This window comes from Phyllobates terribilis, unplaced genomic scaffold (assembly GCF_046119375.1).
Source record: "Phyllobates terribilis strain yellow unplaced genomic scaffold, ASM4611937v1 Scaffold_3__8_contigs__length_932513732, whole genome shotgun sequence".
Lineage (NCBI taxonomy): Eukaryota > Metazoa > Chordata > Amphibia > Anura > Dendrobatidae > Phyllobates > Phyllobates terribilis.
Window position 1 is genome coordinate 500,446,031 of NW_027362763.1, and position 14,178 is coordinate 500,460,208.

Consider the following 14,178-nt stretch of genomic DNA (forward strand, 5'->3'; position numbering starts at 1 on the left):
ATCTGGGGCGGGGTTGAGTGAGTCAGAGAACAGTCAGAGTCAGAGTGAGAGCAAGGGAAAGTAACAGCAAGGAGCTCTGTAGGAGCTAGGAGCTAAAGACCAGGGTCTGGAAGCTGAGCAGTGCTCGCCCTGGCAGAAGACAATAGGAACCGGACACAGGAGTCCGAAGCTGTGAGGACTTATATATCCAGCAGCAGAAAACAGCCGGCAGGGGATTTCAGGTCCTCTGGCCATAGAAGCCCGGAGGCTCAGTCACAAGCAAGGGACCAGCACCGCCGTCGTGGAGCGGAGGCTAATAGAAGGCCCCAAGTCACCAGCCATACGGGTGAGCACTACACGGTACACTCAGGGACATGGGCTACTTCTACCCGCTTACAGCAAGGTAGCCAGGAAGAGTGCAGACAGACGGGGAGGCCTACAACTCCTCGTACAGGTGAACTCCGGCTTGCTCACAGACTGACCAGGCCTCTTATGCTAGCCAGTACTCCTGGGAGGGTCTACCTTATAATCATCAGTAAAGACCCTGAACTGCACTGCAAAGACTCTGAGTCATTCCTGCTGCGCTCGTGCACCATCACCCCCATCATCCACACTCACTGCCCTGAGGCTATACCCCTCCCGAAGGGAGTTATCCCATTCTATGCTGCGCACACAACACCAGCCTCAGCGGTCTGCCTCGCAGCGGTGGTACTCCCTGACCGCAATCCACGGGTGGCGCAGTCGGACAATTAACCTCAGAACCTAAGAAAGACTGCCACTGGTTTGACCAGCCTGAGCCACGGGACCGGGTCACCGCCACGGAGACTGCAGACCCCAGAGACCCGACACCGGGTATCCCACACACGTGTACACACGGCCCAGGGGGCGGGTCACATGCCGTACAGCATATTACAAACATAAGTCCCATTATTGGGGAATGGGTGTCCCATGGTATTTGCTTATGCTTTCCAAGCAAAAGCTGCCAAAAATTAGGACGGAGCAACTTGCAATGCCCCTTACAAGAGCCATGCAGTACAGCATATTACACACATAAGTCCCATTATTGGGGAGTGGGTGTCCCATAGTATTTGCTTATGCTTTCCAAGCAAAAGCTGCCAAAAATTAGGACGGAGCAACTTGCAATGCCCCTTACAAGAGCCATGCAGTACAGCATATTACAAACATAAGTCCCATTATTGGGGAGTGGGTGTCCCATAGTATTTGCTTATGCTTTCCCAGCAAAAGCTGCCAAAAATTAGGACGGAGCAACTTGCAATGCCCCTTACAAGAGCCATGCAGTACAGCATATTACAAACATAAGTCCCATTATTGGGGAGTGGGTGTCCCATAGTATTTGCTTATGCTTTCCCAGCAAAAGCTGCCAAAAATTAGGACGGAGCAACTTGCAATGCCACTTACAAGAGCCATGCAGTACAGCATATTACAAACAAAAGTCCCATTATTGGGGAGTGGGTGTCCCATAGTATTTGCTGATGCTTTCCCAGCAAAAGCTGCCAAAAATTAAGACGGAGCAACTTGCAATGCCCCTTACAAGAGCCATGCAGTACAGCATATTACAAACATAAGTCCCATTATTGGGGAGTGGGTGTCCCATAGCATTTGCTTATGCTTTCCCAGCAAAAGCTGCCAAAAATTAGGACGGAGCAACTTGCAATGCCCCTTACAGGAGCCATGCAGTACAGCATATTACAAACATAAGTCCCATTATTGGGGAGTGGGTGTCCCATAGTATTTGCTTATGCTTTCCCAGCAAAAGCTGCCAAAAATTAGGACGGAGCAACTTGCAATGCCCCTTACAAGAGCCATGCAGTAAAGCATATTACAAACAAAAGTCCCATTATTGGGGAGTGGGTGTCCCATAGTATTTGCTTAAGCTTTCCCAGCAAAAGCTGCCAAAAATAAGGACGGAGCAACTTGCAATGCCCCTTACAAGAGCCATGCAGTACAGCATATTAGAAACATAAGTCCCATTATTGGGGAGTGGGTGTCCCATAGTATTTGCTTATGCTTTCCAAGCAAAAGCTGCCAAAAATTAGGACGGAGCAACTTGCAATGCCCCTTACAAGAGCCATGCAGTACAGCATATTACAAACATAAGTCCCATTATTGGGGAGTGGGTGTCCCATAGTATTTGCTTATGCTTTCCCAGCAAAAGCTGCCAAAAATTAGGACGGAGCAACTTGCAATGCCCCTTACAAGAGCCATGCAGTACAGCATATTACAAACACAAGTCCCATTATTGGGGAGTGGGTGTCCCATAGTATTTGCTTATGCTTTCCCAGCAAAAGCTGCCAAAAATTACGACGGAGCAACTTGCAATGCACCTTACAAGAGCCATGCAGTACAGCATATTACAAACATAAGTCCCATTATTGGGGAGTGGGTGTCCCATAGTATTTGCTTATGCTTTCCCAGCAAAAGCTGCCAAAAATTAGGACGGAGCAACTTGCAATGCCCCTTACAAGAGCGATGCAGTACAGCATATTTCAAACAAAAGTCCCATTATTGGGGAGTGGGTGTCCCATAGTATTTGCTTATGCTTTCCCAGCAAAAGCTGCCAAAAATTAGGATGGAGCAACTTGCAATGCCCCTTACAAGAGCCATGCAGTACAGCATATTACAAACAAAAGTCCCATTATTGGGGAGTGGGTGTCCCATAGTATTTGCTTAAGCTTTCCCAGCAAAAGCTGCCAAAAATAAGGACGGAGCAACTTGCAATGCCCCTTACAAGAGCCATGCAGTACAGCATATTACAAACATAAGTCCCATTATTGGGGAGTGGGTGTCCCATAGTATTTGCTTATGCTTTCCCAGCAAAAGCTGAAAAAAATTAGGACGGAGCAATTTGCAATGCCCCTTACAAGAGCCATGCAATACAGCATATTACAAACTTAAGTCCCATTATTGGGGAGTGGGTGTCCCGTAGTATTTGCTTATGCTTTCCAAGCAAAAGCTGCCAAAAATTAGGACGGAGCAACTTGCAATGCCCCTTACAAGAGCCATGCAGTACAGCATATTACAAACATAAGTCCCATTATTGGGGAGTGGGTGTCCCATAGTATTTGCTTATGCTTTCCCAGCAAAAGCTGCCAAAAATTAGGACGGAGCAACTTGCAATGCCCCTTACAAGAGCCATGCAGTACAGCATATTACAAACACAAGTCCCATTATTGGGGAGTGGGTGTCCCATAGTATTTGCTTATGCTTTCCCAGCAAAAGCTGCCAAAAATTAGGACGGAGCAACTTGCAATGCCCCTTACAAGAGCCATGCAGTACAGCATATTACAAACATAAGTCCCATTATTGGGGAGTGGGTGTCCCATAGTATTTGCTTATGCTTTCCCAGCAAAAGCTGCCAAAAATTAGGACGGAGCAACTTGCAATGCCCCTTACAAGAGCCATGCAGTACAGCATATTACAAACACAAGTCCCATTATTGGGGAGTGGGTGTCCCATAGTATTTGCTTATGCTTTCCCAGCAAAAGCTGCCAAAAATTAGGACGGAGCAACTTGCAATGCCCCTTACAAGAGCCATGCAGTACAGCATATTACAAACTTAAGTCCCATTATTGGGGAGTGGGTGTCCCATAGTATTTGCTTATGCTTTCCCAGCAAAAGCTGCCAAAAATTAGGACGGAGCAACTTGCAATGCCCCTTACAAGAGCCATGCAGTACAGCATATTACAAACATAAGTCCCATTATTGGGGAATGGGTGTCCCATAGTATTTGCTTATGCTTTCCCAGCAAAAGCTGCCAAAAATTAGGACGGAGCAACTTGCAATGCCCCTTACAAGAGCCATGCAGTACAGCATATTACAAACATAAGTCCCATTATTGGGGAGTGGGTGTCCCATAGTATTTGCTTATGCTTTCCCAGCAAAAGCTGCCAAAAATTAGGACGGAGCAACTTGCAATGCCCCTTACAAGAGCCATGCAGTACAGCATATTGCAAACAAAAGTCCCATTATTGGGGAGTCGGTGTCCCATAGTATTTGCTTATGCTTTCCCAGCAAAAGCTGCCAAAAATTAGGGCGGAGCAACTTGCAATGCCCCTTACAAGAGCCATGCAGTACAGCATATTACAAACATAAGTCCCATTATTGGGGAGTGGGTGTCCCATAGTATTTGCTTATGCTTTCCCAGCAAAAGCTGCCAAAAATTAGAACGGAGCTACTTGCAATGCCCTTACAAGAGCCATGCAGTACAGCATATTACAAACATAAGTCCCATTATTGGGGAGTGGGTGTCCCATAGTATTTGCTTATGCTTTCCCAGCAAAAGCTGCCAAAAGTTAGGACGGAGCAACTTGCAATGCCCCTTACAAGAGCCATGCAGTACAGCATATTACAAACACAAGTCCCATTATTGGGGAGTGGGTGTCCCATAGTATTTGCTTATGCTTTCCCAGCAAAAGCTGCCAAAAATTAGGACGGAGCAACTTGCAATGCCCCTTACAAGAGCCATGCAGTACAGCATATTACAAACATAAGTCCCATTATTGGGGAGTGGGTGTCCCATAGTATTTGCTTATGCTTTCCCAGCAAAAGCTGCCAAAAATTAGGACGGAGCAACTTGCAATGCCCCTTACAAGAGCCATGCAGTACAGCATATTGCAAACAAAAGTCCCATTATTGGGGAGTCGGTGTCCCATAGTATTTGCTTATGCTTTCCCAGCAAAAGCTGCCAAAATTAGGGCGGAGCAACTTGCAATGCCCCTTACAAGAGCCATGCAGTACAGCATATTACAAACATAAGTCCCATTATTGGGGAGTGGGTGTCCCATAGTATTTGCTTATGCTTTCCCAGCAAAAGCTGCCAAAAATTAGAACGGAGCTACTTGCAATGCCCTTACAAGAGCCATGCAGTACAGCATATTACAAACATAAGTCCCATTATTGGGGAGTGGGTGTCCCATAGTATTTGCTTATGCTTTCCCAGCAAAAGCTGCCAAAAGTTAGGACGGAGCAACTTGCAATGCCCCTTACAAGAGCCATGCAGTACAGCATATTACAAACACAAGTCCCATTATTGGGGAGTGGGTGTCCCATAGTATTTGCTTATGCTTTCCCAGCAAAAGCTGCCAAAAATTAGGACGGAGCAACTTGCAATGCCCCTTACAAGAACCATGCAGTACAGCATATTACAAACATAAGTCCCATTATTGGGGAGTGGGTGTCCCATAGTATTTGCTCATGCTTTCCCAGCAAAAGCTGCCAAAAATTAGGACGGAGCAACTTGCAATGCCCCTTACAAGAGCCATGCAGTACAGCATATTACAAACAAAAGTCCCATTATTGGGGAGTGGGTGTCCCATAGTATTTGCTTAAGCTTTCCCAGCAAAAGCTGCCAAAAATAAGGACGGAGCAACTTGCAATGCCCCTTATAAGAGCCATGCAGTACAGCATATTACAAACATAAGTCCCATTATTGGGGAGTGGGTGTCCCATAGTATTTGCTTATGCTTTCCCAGCAAAAGCTGCCAAAAATTAGGACGGAGCAATTTGCAATGCCCCTTACAAGAGCCATGCAGTACAGCATATTACAAACTTAAGTCCCATTATTGGGGAGTGGGTGTCCCATAGTATTTGCTTATGCTTTCCAAGCAAAAGCTGCCAAAAATTAGGACGGAGCAACTTGCAATGCCCCTTACAAGAGCCATGCAGTACAGCATATTACAAACATAAGTCCCATTATTGGGGAGTGGGTGTCCCATAGTATTTGCTTATGCTTTCCCAGCAAAAGCTGCCAAAAATTAGGACGGAGCAACTTGCAATGCCCCTTACAAGAGCCATGCAGTACAGCATATTACAAACATAAGTCCCATTATTGGGGAGTGGGTGTCCCATAGTATTTGCTTATGCTTTCCAAGCAAAAGCTGCCAAAAATTAGGACGGAGCAACTTGCAATGCCCCTTACAAGAGCCATGCAGTACAGCATATTACAAACATAAGTCCCATTATTGGGGAGTGGGTGTCCCATAGTATTTGCTTATGTTTTCCCAGCAAAAGCTGCCAAAAATTAGGATGGAACAACTTGCAATGCCCCTTACAAGAGCCATGCAGTACAGCATATTACAAACTTAAGTCCCATTATTGGGGAGTGGGTGTCCCATAGTATTTGCTTATGCTTTCCCAGCAAAAGCTGCCAAAAATTAGGACGGAGCAACTTGCAATGCCCCTTACAAGAGCCATGCAGTACAGCATATTACAAACATAAGTCCCATTATTGGGGAGTGGGTGTCCCATAGTATTTGCTTATGCTTTCCCAGCAAAAGCTGCCAAAAATTAGGACGGAGCAACTTGCAATGCCACTTACAAGAGCCATGCAGTACAGCATATTACAAACAAAAGTCCCATTATTGGGGAGTGGGTGTCCCATAGTATTTGCTGATGCTTTCCCAGCAAAAGCTGCCAAAAATTAAGACGGAGCAACTTGCAATGCCCCTTACAAGAGCCATGCAGTACAGCATATTACAAACATAAGTCCCATTATTGGGGAGTGGGTGTCCCATAGCATTTGCTTATGCTTTCCCAGCAAAAGCTGCCAAAAATTAGGACGGAGCAACTTGCAATGCCCCTTACAGGAGCCATGCAGTACAGCATATTACAAACATAAGTCCCATTATTGGGGAGTGGGTGTCCCATAGTATTTGCTTATGCTTTCCCAGCAAAAGCTGCCAAAAATTAGGACGGAGCAACTTGCAATGCCCCTTACAAGAGCCATGCAGTAAAGCATATTACAAACAAAAGTCCCATTATTGGGGAGTGGGTGTCCCATAGTATTTGCTTAAGCTTTCCCAGCAAAAGCTGCCAAAAATAAGGACGGAGCAACTTGCAATGCCCCTTACAAGAGCCATGCAGTACAGCATATTAGAAACATAAGTCCCATTATTGGGGAGTGGGTGTCCCATAGTATTTGCTTATGCTTTCCAAGCAAAAGCTGCCAAAAATTAGGACGGAGCAACTTGCAATGCCCCTTACAAGAGCCATGCAGTACAGCATATTACAAACATAAGTCCCATTATTGGGGAGTGGGTGTCCCATAGTATTTGCTTATGCTTTCCCAGCAAAAGCTGCCAAAAATTAGGACGGAGCAACTTGCAATGCCCCTTACAAGAGCCATGCAGTACAGCATATAACAAACACAAGTCCCATTATTGGGGAGTGGGTGTCCCATAGTATTTGCTTATGCTTTACCAGCAAAAGCTGCCAAAAATTAGGACGGAGCAACTTGCAATGCCCCTTACAAGAGCCATGCAGTACAGCATATTACAAACATAGGTCCCATTATTGGGGAGTGGGTGTCCCATAGTATTTGCTTATGCTTTCCCAGCAAAAGCTGCCAAAAATTAGGACGGAGCAACTTGCAATGCCCCTTACAAGAGCCATGCAGTACAGCATATTACAAACACAAGTCCCATTATTGGGGAGTGGGTGTCCCATAGTATTTGCTTATGCTTTCCCAGCAAAAGCTGCCAAAAATTAGGACGGAGCAACTTGCAATGCCCCTTACAAGAGCCATGCAGTACAGCATATTACAAACTTAAGTCCCATTATTGGGGAGTGGGTGTCCCATAGTATTTGCTTATGCTTTCCCAGCAAAAGCTGCCAAAAATTACGATGGAGCAACTTGCAATGCCCCTTACAAGAGCCATGCAGTACAGCATATTACAAACATAAGTCCCATTATTGGGGAGTGGGTGTCCCATAGTATTTGCTTATGCTTTCCCAGCAAAAGCTGCCAAAAATTAGGACGGAGCAACTTGCAATGCCACTTACAAGAGCCATGCAGTACAGCATATTACAAACAAAAGTCCCATTATTGGGGAGTGGGTGTCCCATAGTATTTGCTGATGCTTTCCCAGCAAAAGCTGCCAAAAATTAAGACGGAGCAACTTGCAATGCCCCTTACAAGAGCCATGCAGTACAGCATATTACAAACATAAGTCCCATTATTGGGGAGTGGGTGTCCCATAGCATTTGCTTATGCTTTCCCAGCAAAAGCTGCCAAAAATTAGGACGGAGCAACTTGCAATGCCCCTTACAGGAGCCATGCAGTACAGCATATTACAAACATAAGTCCCATTATTGGGGAGTGGGTGTCCCATAGTATTTGCTTATGCTTTCCCAGCAAAAGCTGCCAAAAATTAGGACGGAGCAACTTGCAATGCCCCTTACAAGAGCCATGCAGTAAAGCATATTACAAACAAAAGTCCCATTATTGGGGAGTGGGTGTCCCATAGTATTTGCTTAAGCTTTCCCAGCAAAAGCTGCCAAAAATAAGGACGGAGCAACTTGCAATGCCCCTTACAAGAGCCATGCAGTACAGCATATTAGAAACATAAGTCCCATTATTGGGGAGTGGGTGTCCCATAGTATTTGCTTATGCTTTCCAAGCAAAAGCTGCCAAAAATTAGGACGGAGCAACTTGCAATGCCCCTTACAAGAGCCATGCAGTACAGCATATTACAAACATAAGTCCCATTATTGGGGAGTGGGTGTCCCATAGTATTTGCTTATGCTTTCCCAGCAAAAGCTGCCAAAAATTAGGACGGAGCAACTTGCAATGCCCCTTACAAGAGCCATGCAGTACAGCATATAACAAACACAAGTCCCATTATTGGGGAGTGGGTGTCCCATAGTATTTGCTTATGCTTTACCAGCAAAAGCTGCCAAAAATTAGGACGGAGCAACTTGCAATGCCCCTTACAAGAGCCATGCAGTACAGCATATTACAAACATAGGTCCCATTATTGGGGAGTGGGTGTCCCATAGTATTTGCTTATGCTTTCCCAGCAAAAGCTGCCAAAAATTAGGACGGAGCAACTTGCAATGCCCCTTACAAGAGCCATGCAGTACAGCATATTACAAACACAAGTCCCATTATTGGGGAGTGGGTGTCCCATAGTATTTGCTTATGCTTTCCCAGCAAAAGCTGCCAAAAATTAGGACGGAGCAACTTGCAATGCCCCTTACAAGAGCCATGCAGTACAGCATATTACAAACTTAAGTCCCATTATTGGGGAGTGGGTGTCCCATAGTATTTGCTTATGCTTTCCCAGCAAAAGCTGCCAAAAATTACGATGGAGCAACTTGCAATGCCCCTTACAAGAGCCATGCAGTACAGCATATTACAAACATAAGTCCCATTATTGGGGAGTGGGTGTCCCATAGTATTTGCTTATGCTTTCCCAGCAAAAGCTGCCAAAAATTAGGACGGAGCAACTTGCAATGCCCCTTACAAGAGCCATGCAGTAAAGCATATTACAAACAAAAGTCCCATTATTGGGGAGTGGGTGTCCCATAGTATTTGCTTAAGCTTTCCCAGCAAAAGCTGCCAAAAATAAGGACGGAGCAACTTGCAATGCCCCTTACAAGAGCCATGCAGTACAGCATATTAGAAACATAAGTCCCATTATTGGGGAGTGGGTGTCCCATAGTATTTGCTTATGCTTTCCAAGCAAAAGCTGCCAAAAATTAGGACGGAGCAACTTGCAATGCCCCTTACAAGAGCCATGCAGTACAGCATATTACAAACATAAGTCCCATTATTGGGGAGTGGGTGTCCCATAGTATTTGCTTATGCTTTCCCAGCAAAAGCTGCCAAAAATTAGGACGGAGCAACTTGCAATGCCCCTTACAAGAGCCATGCAGTACAGCATATAACAAACACAAGTCCCATTATTGGGGAGTGGGTGTCCCATAGTATTTGCTTATGCTTTACCAGCAAAAGCTGCCAAAAATTAGGACGGAGCAACTTGCAATGCCCCTTACAAGAGCCATGCAGTACAGCATATTACAAACATAGGTCCCATTATTGGGGAGTGGGTGTCCCATAGTATTTGCTTATGCTTTCCCAGCAAAAGCTGCCAAAAATTAGGACGGAGCAACTTGCAATGCCCCTTACAAGAGCCATGCAGTACAGCATATTACAAACACAAGTCCCATTATTGGGGAGTGGGTGTCCCATAGTATTTGCTTATGCTTTCCCAGCAAAAGCTGCCAAAAATTAGGACGGAGCAACTTGCAATGCCCCTTACAAGAGCCATGCAGTACAGCATATTACAAACTTAAGTCCCATTATTGGGGAGTGGGTGTCCCATAGTATTTGCTTATGCTTTCCCAGCAAAAGCTGCCAAAAATTACGATGGAGCAACTTGCAATGCCCCTTACAAGAGCCATGCAGTACAGCATATTACAAACATAAGTCCCATTATTGGGGAGTGGGTGTCCCATAGCATTTGCTTATGCTTTCCCAGCAAAAGCTGCCAAAAATTAGGACGGAGCAACTTGCAATGCCCCTTACAAGAGCCATGCAGTACAGCATATTGCAAACAAAAGTCCCATTATTGGGGAGTGGGTGTCCCATAGTATTTGCTTATGCTTTCCCAGCAAAAGCTGCCAAAAATTAGGACGGAGCAACTTGCAATGCCCCTTACAAGAGCCATGCAGTACAGCATATTACAAACATAAGTCCCATTATTGGGGAGTGGGTGTCCCATAGTATTTGCTTATGCTTTCCCAGCAAAAGCTGCCAAAAATTAGGACGGAGCAACTTGCAATGCCCCTTACAAGAGCCATGCAGTACAGCATATTACAAACACAAGTCCCATTATTGGGGAGTGGGTGTCCCATAGTATTTGCTTATGCTTTCCCAGCAAAAGCTGCCAAAAATTAGGACGGAGCAACTTGCAATGCCCCTTACAAGAGCCATGCAGTACAGCATATTACAAACTTAAGTCCCATTATTGGGGAGTGGGTGTCCCATAGTATTTGCTTATGCTTTCCCAGCAAAAGCTGCCAAAAATTAGGACGGAGCAACTTGCAATGCCCCTTACAAGAGCCATGCAGTAAAGCATATTACAAACAAAAGTCCCATTATTGGGGAGTGGGTGTCCCATAGTATTTGCTTAAGCTTTCCCAGCAAAAGCTGCCAAAAATAAGGACGGAGCAACTTGCAATGCCCCTTACAAGAGCCATGCAGTACAGCATATTAGAAACATAAGTCCCATTATTGGGGAGTGGGTGTCCCATAGTATTTGCTTATGCTTTCCAAGCAAAAGCTGCCAAAAATTAGGACGGAGCAACTTGCAATGCCCCTTACAAGAGCCATGCAGTACAGCATATTACAAACATAAGTCCCATTATTGGGGAGTGGGTGTCCCATAGTATTTGCTTATGCTTTCCCAGCAAAAGCTGCCAAAAATTAGGACGGAGCAACTTGCAATGCCCCTTACAAGAGCCATGCAGTACAGCATATAACAAACACAAGTCCCATTATTGGGGAGTGGGTGTCCCATAGTATTTGCTTATGCTTTACCAGCAAAAGCTGCCAAAAATTAGGACGGAGCAACTTGCAATGCCCCTTACAAGAGCCATGCAGTACAGCATATTACAAACATAGGTCCCATTATTGGGGAGTGGGTGTCCCATAGTATTTGCTTATGCTTTCCCAGCAAAAGCTGCCAAAAATTAGGACGGAGCAACTTGCAATGCCCCTTACAAGAGCCATGCAGTACAGCATATTACAAACACAAGTCCCATTATTGGGGAGTGGGTGTCCCATAGTATTTGCTTATGCTTTCCCAGCAAAAGCTGCCAAAAATTAGGACGGAGCAACTTGCAATGCCCCTTACAAGAGCCATGCAGTACAGCATATTACAAACTTAAGTCCCAATATTGGGGAGTGGGTGTCCCATAGTATTTGCTTATGCTTTCCCAGCAAAAGCTGCCAAAAATTACGATGGAGCAACTTGCAATGCCCCTTACAAGAGCCATGCAGTACAGCATATTACAAACATAAGTCCCATTATTGGGGAGTGGGTGTCCCATAGCATTTGCTTATGCTTTCCCAGCAAAAGCTGCCAAAAATTAGGACGGAGCAACTTGCAATGCCCCTTACAAGAGCCATGCAGTACAGCATATTGCAAACAAAAGTCCCATTATTGGGGAGTGGGTGTCCCATAGTATTTGCTTATGCTTTCCCAGCAAAAGCTGCCAAAAATTAGGACGGAGCAACTTGCAATGCCCCTTACAAGAGCCATGCAGTACAGCATATTACAAACATAAGTCCCATTATTGGGGAGTGGGTGTCCCATAGTATTTGCTTATGCTTTCCCAGCAAAAGCTGCCAAAAATTAGGACGGAGCAACTTGCAATGCCCCTTACAAGAGCCATGCAGTACAGCATATTACAAACACAAGTCCCATTATTGGGGAGTGGGTGTCCCATAGTATTTGCTTATGCTTTCCCAGCAAAAGCTGCCAAAAATTAGGACGGAGCAACTTGCAATGCCCCTTACAAGAGCCATGCAGTACAGCATATTACAAACTTAAGTCCCATTATTGGGGAGTGGGTGTCCCATAGTATTTGCTTATGTTTTCCCAGCAAAAGCTGCCAAAAATTAGGACGGAGCAACTTGCAATGCCCCTTACAAGAGCCATGCAGTACAGCATATTACAAACATAAGTCCCATTATTGGGGAGTGGGTGTCCCATAGTATTTGCTTATGCTTTCCCAGCAAAAGCTGCAAAAAATTAGGACGGAGCAACTTGCAATGACCCTTACAAGAGCCATGCAGTACAGCATATTGCAAACAAAAGTCCCATTATTGGGGAATGGGTGTCCCATAGTATTTGCTTATGCTTTCCCAGCAAAAGCTGCCAAAAATTAGGACGGAGCAACTTGCAATGCCCCTTACAAGAGCCATGCAGTACAGCATATTACAAACAAAAGTCCCATTATTGGGGAGTGGGTGTCCGGTAGTATTTGCTTATGCTTTCCCAGCAAAAGCTGCCAAAAATTAGGACGGAGCAACTTGCAATGCCCCTTACAAGAGCCATGCAGTACAGCATATTGCAAACAAAAGTCCCTTTATTGGGGAGTGGGTGTCCCATAGTATTTGCTTATGCTTTCCCAGCAAAAGCTGCCAAAAATTAGGACGGAGCAACTTGCAATGCCCCTTACAAGAGCCATGCAGTACAGCATATTACAAACATAAGTCCCATTATTGGGGAGTGGGTGTCCCATAGTATTTGCTTATGCTTTCCCAGCAAAAGCTGCCAAAAATTAGAACGGAGCTACTTGCAATGCCCTTACAAGAGCCATGCAGTACAGCATATTACAAACATAAGTCCCATTATTGGGGAGTGGGTGTCCCATAGTATTTGCTTATGCTTTCCCAGCAAAAGCTGCCAAAAATTAGGACGGAGCAACTTGCAATGCCCCTTACAAGAGCCATGCAGTACAGCATATTACAAACACAAGTCCCATTATTGGGGAGTGGGTGTCCCATAGTATTTGCTTAAGCTTTCCCAGCAAAAGCTGCCAAAAATTAGGACGGAGCAACTTGCAATGCCCCTTACAAGAGCCATGCAGTACAGCATATTACAAACATAAGTCCCATTATTGGGGAGTGGGTGTCCCATAGTATTTGATTATGCTTTCCCAGCAAAAGCTGCCAAAAATTAGGACGGAGCAACTTGCAATGCCCCTTACAAGAGCCATGCAGTACAGCATATTACAAACAAAAGTCCCATTATTGGGGAGTGCGTGTCCCATAGTATTTGCTTATGCTTTCCCAGCAAAAGCTGCCAAAAATTAGGACGGAGCAACTTGCAATGCCCCTTACAAGAGCCATGCAGTACAGCATATTACAAACATAAGTCCCATTATTGGGGAGTGGGTGTCCCATAGTATTTGCTTATGCTTTCCAAGCAAAAGCTGCCAAAAATTAGGACGGAGCAACTTGCAATGCCCCTTACAAGAGCCATGCAGTACAGCATATTACAAACATAAGTCCCATTATTGGGGAGTGGGTGTCCCATAGTATTTGCTTATGTTTTCCCAGCAATAGCTGCCAAAAATTAGGACGGAGCAACCTGCAATGCCCCTTACAAGAGCCATGCAGTACAGCATATTACAAACTTAAGTCCCATTATTGGGGAGTGGGTGTCCCATAGTATTTGCTTATGCTTTCCCAGCAAAAGCTGCCAAAAATTAGGACGGAGCAACTTGCAATGCCCCTTACAAGAGCCATGCAGTACAGCATATTACAAACATAAGTCCCATTATTGGGGAGTGGGTGTCCCATAGTATTTGCTTATGCTTTGCCAGCAAAAGCTGCCAAAAATTAGGACGGAGCAACTTGCAATGCCACTTACAAGAGCCATGCAGTAC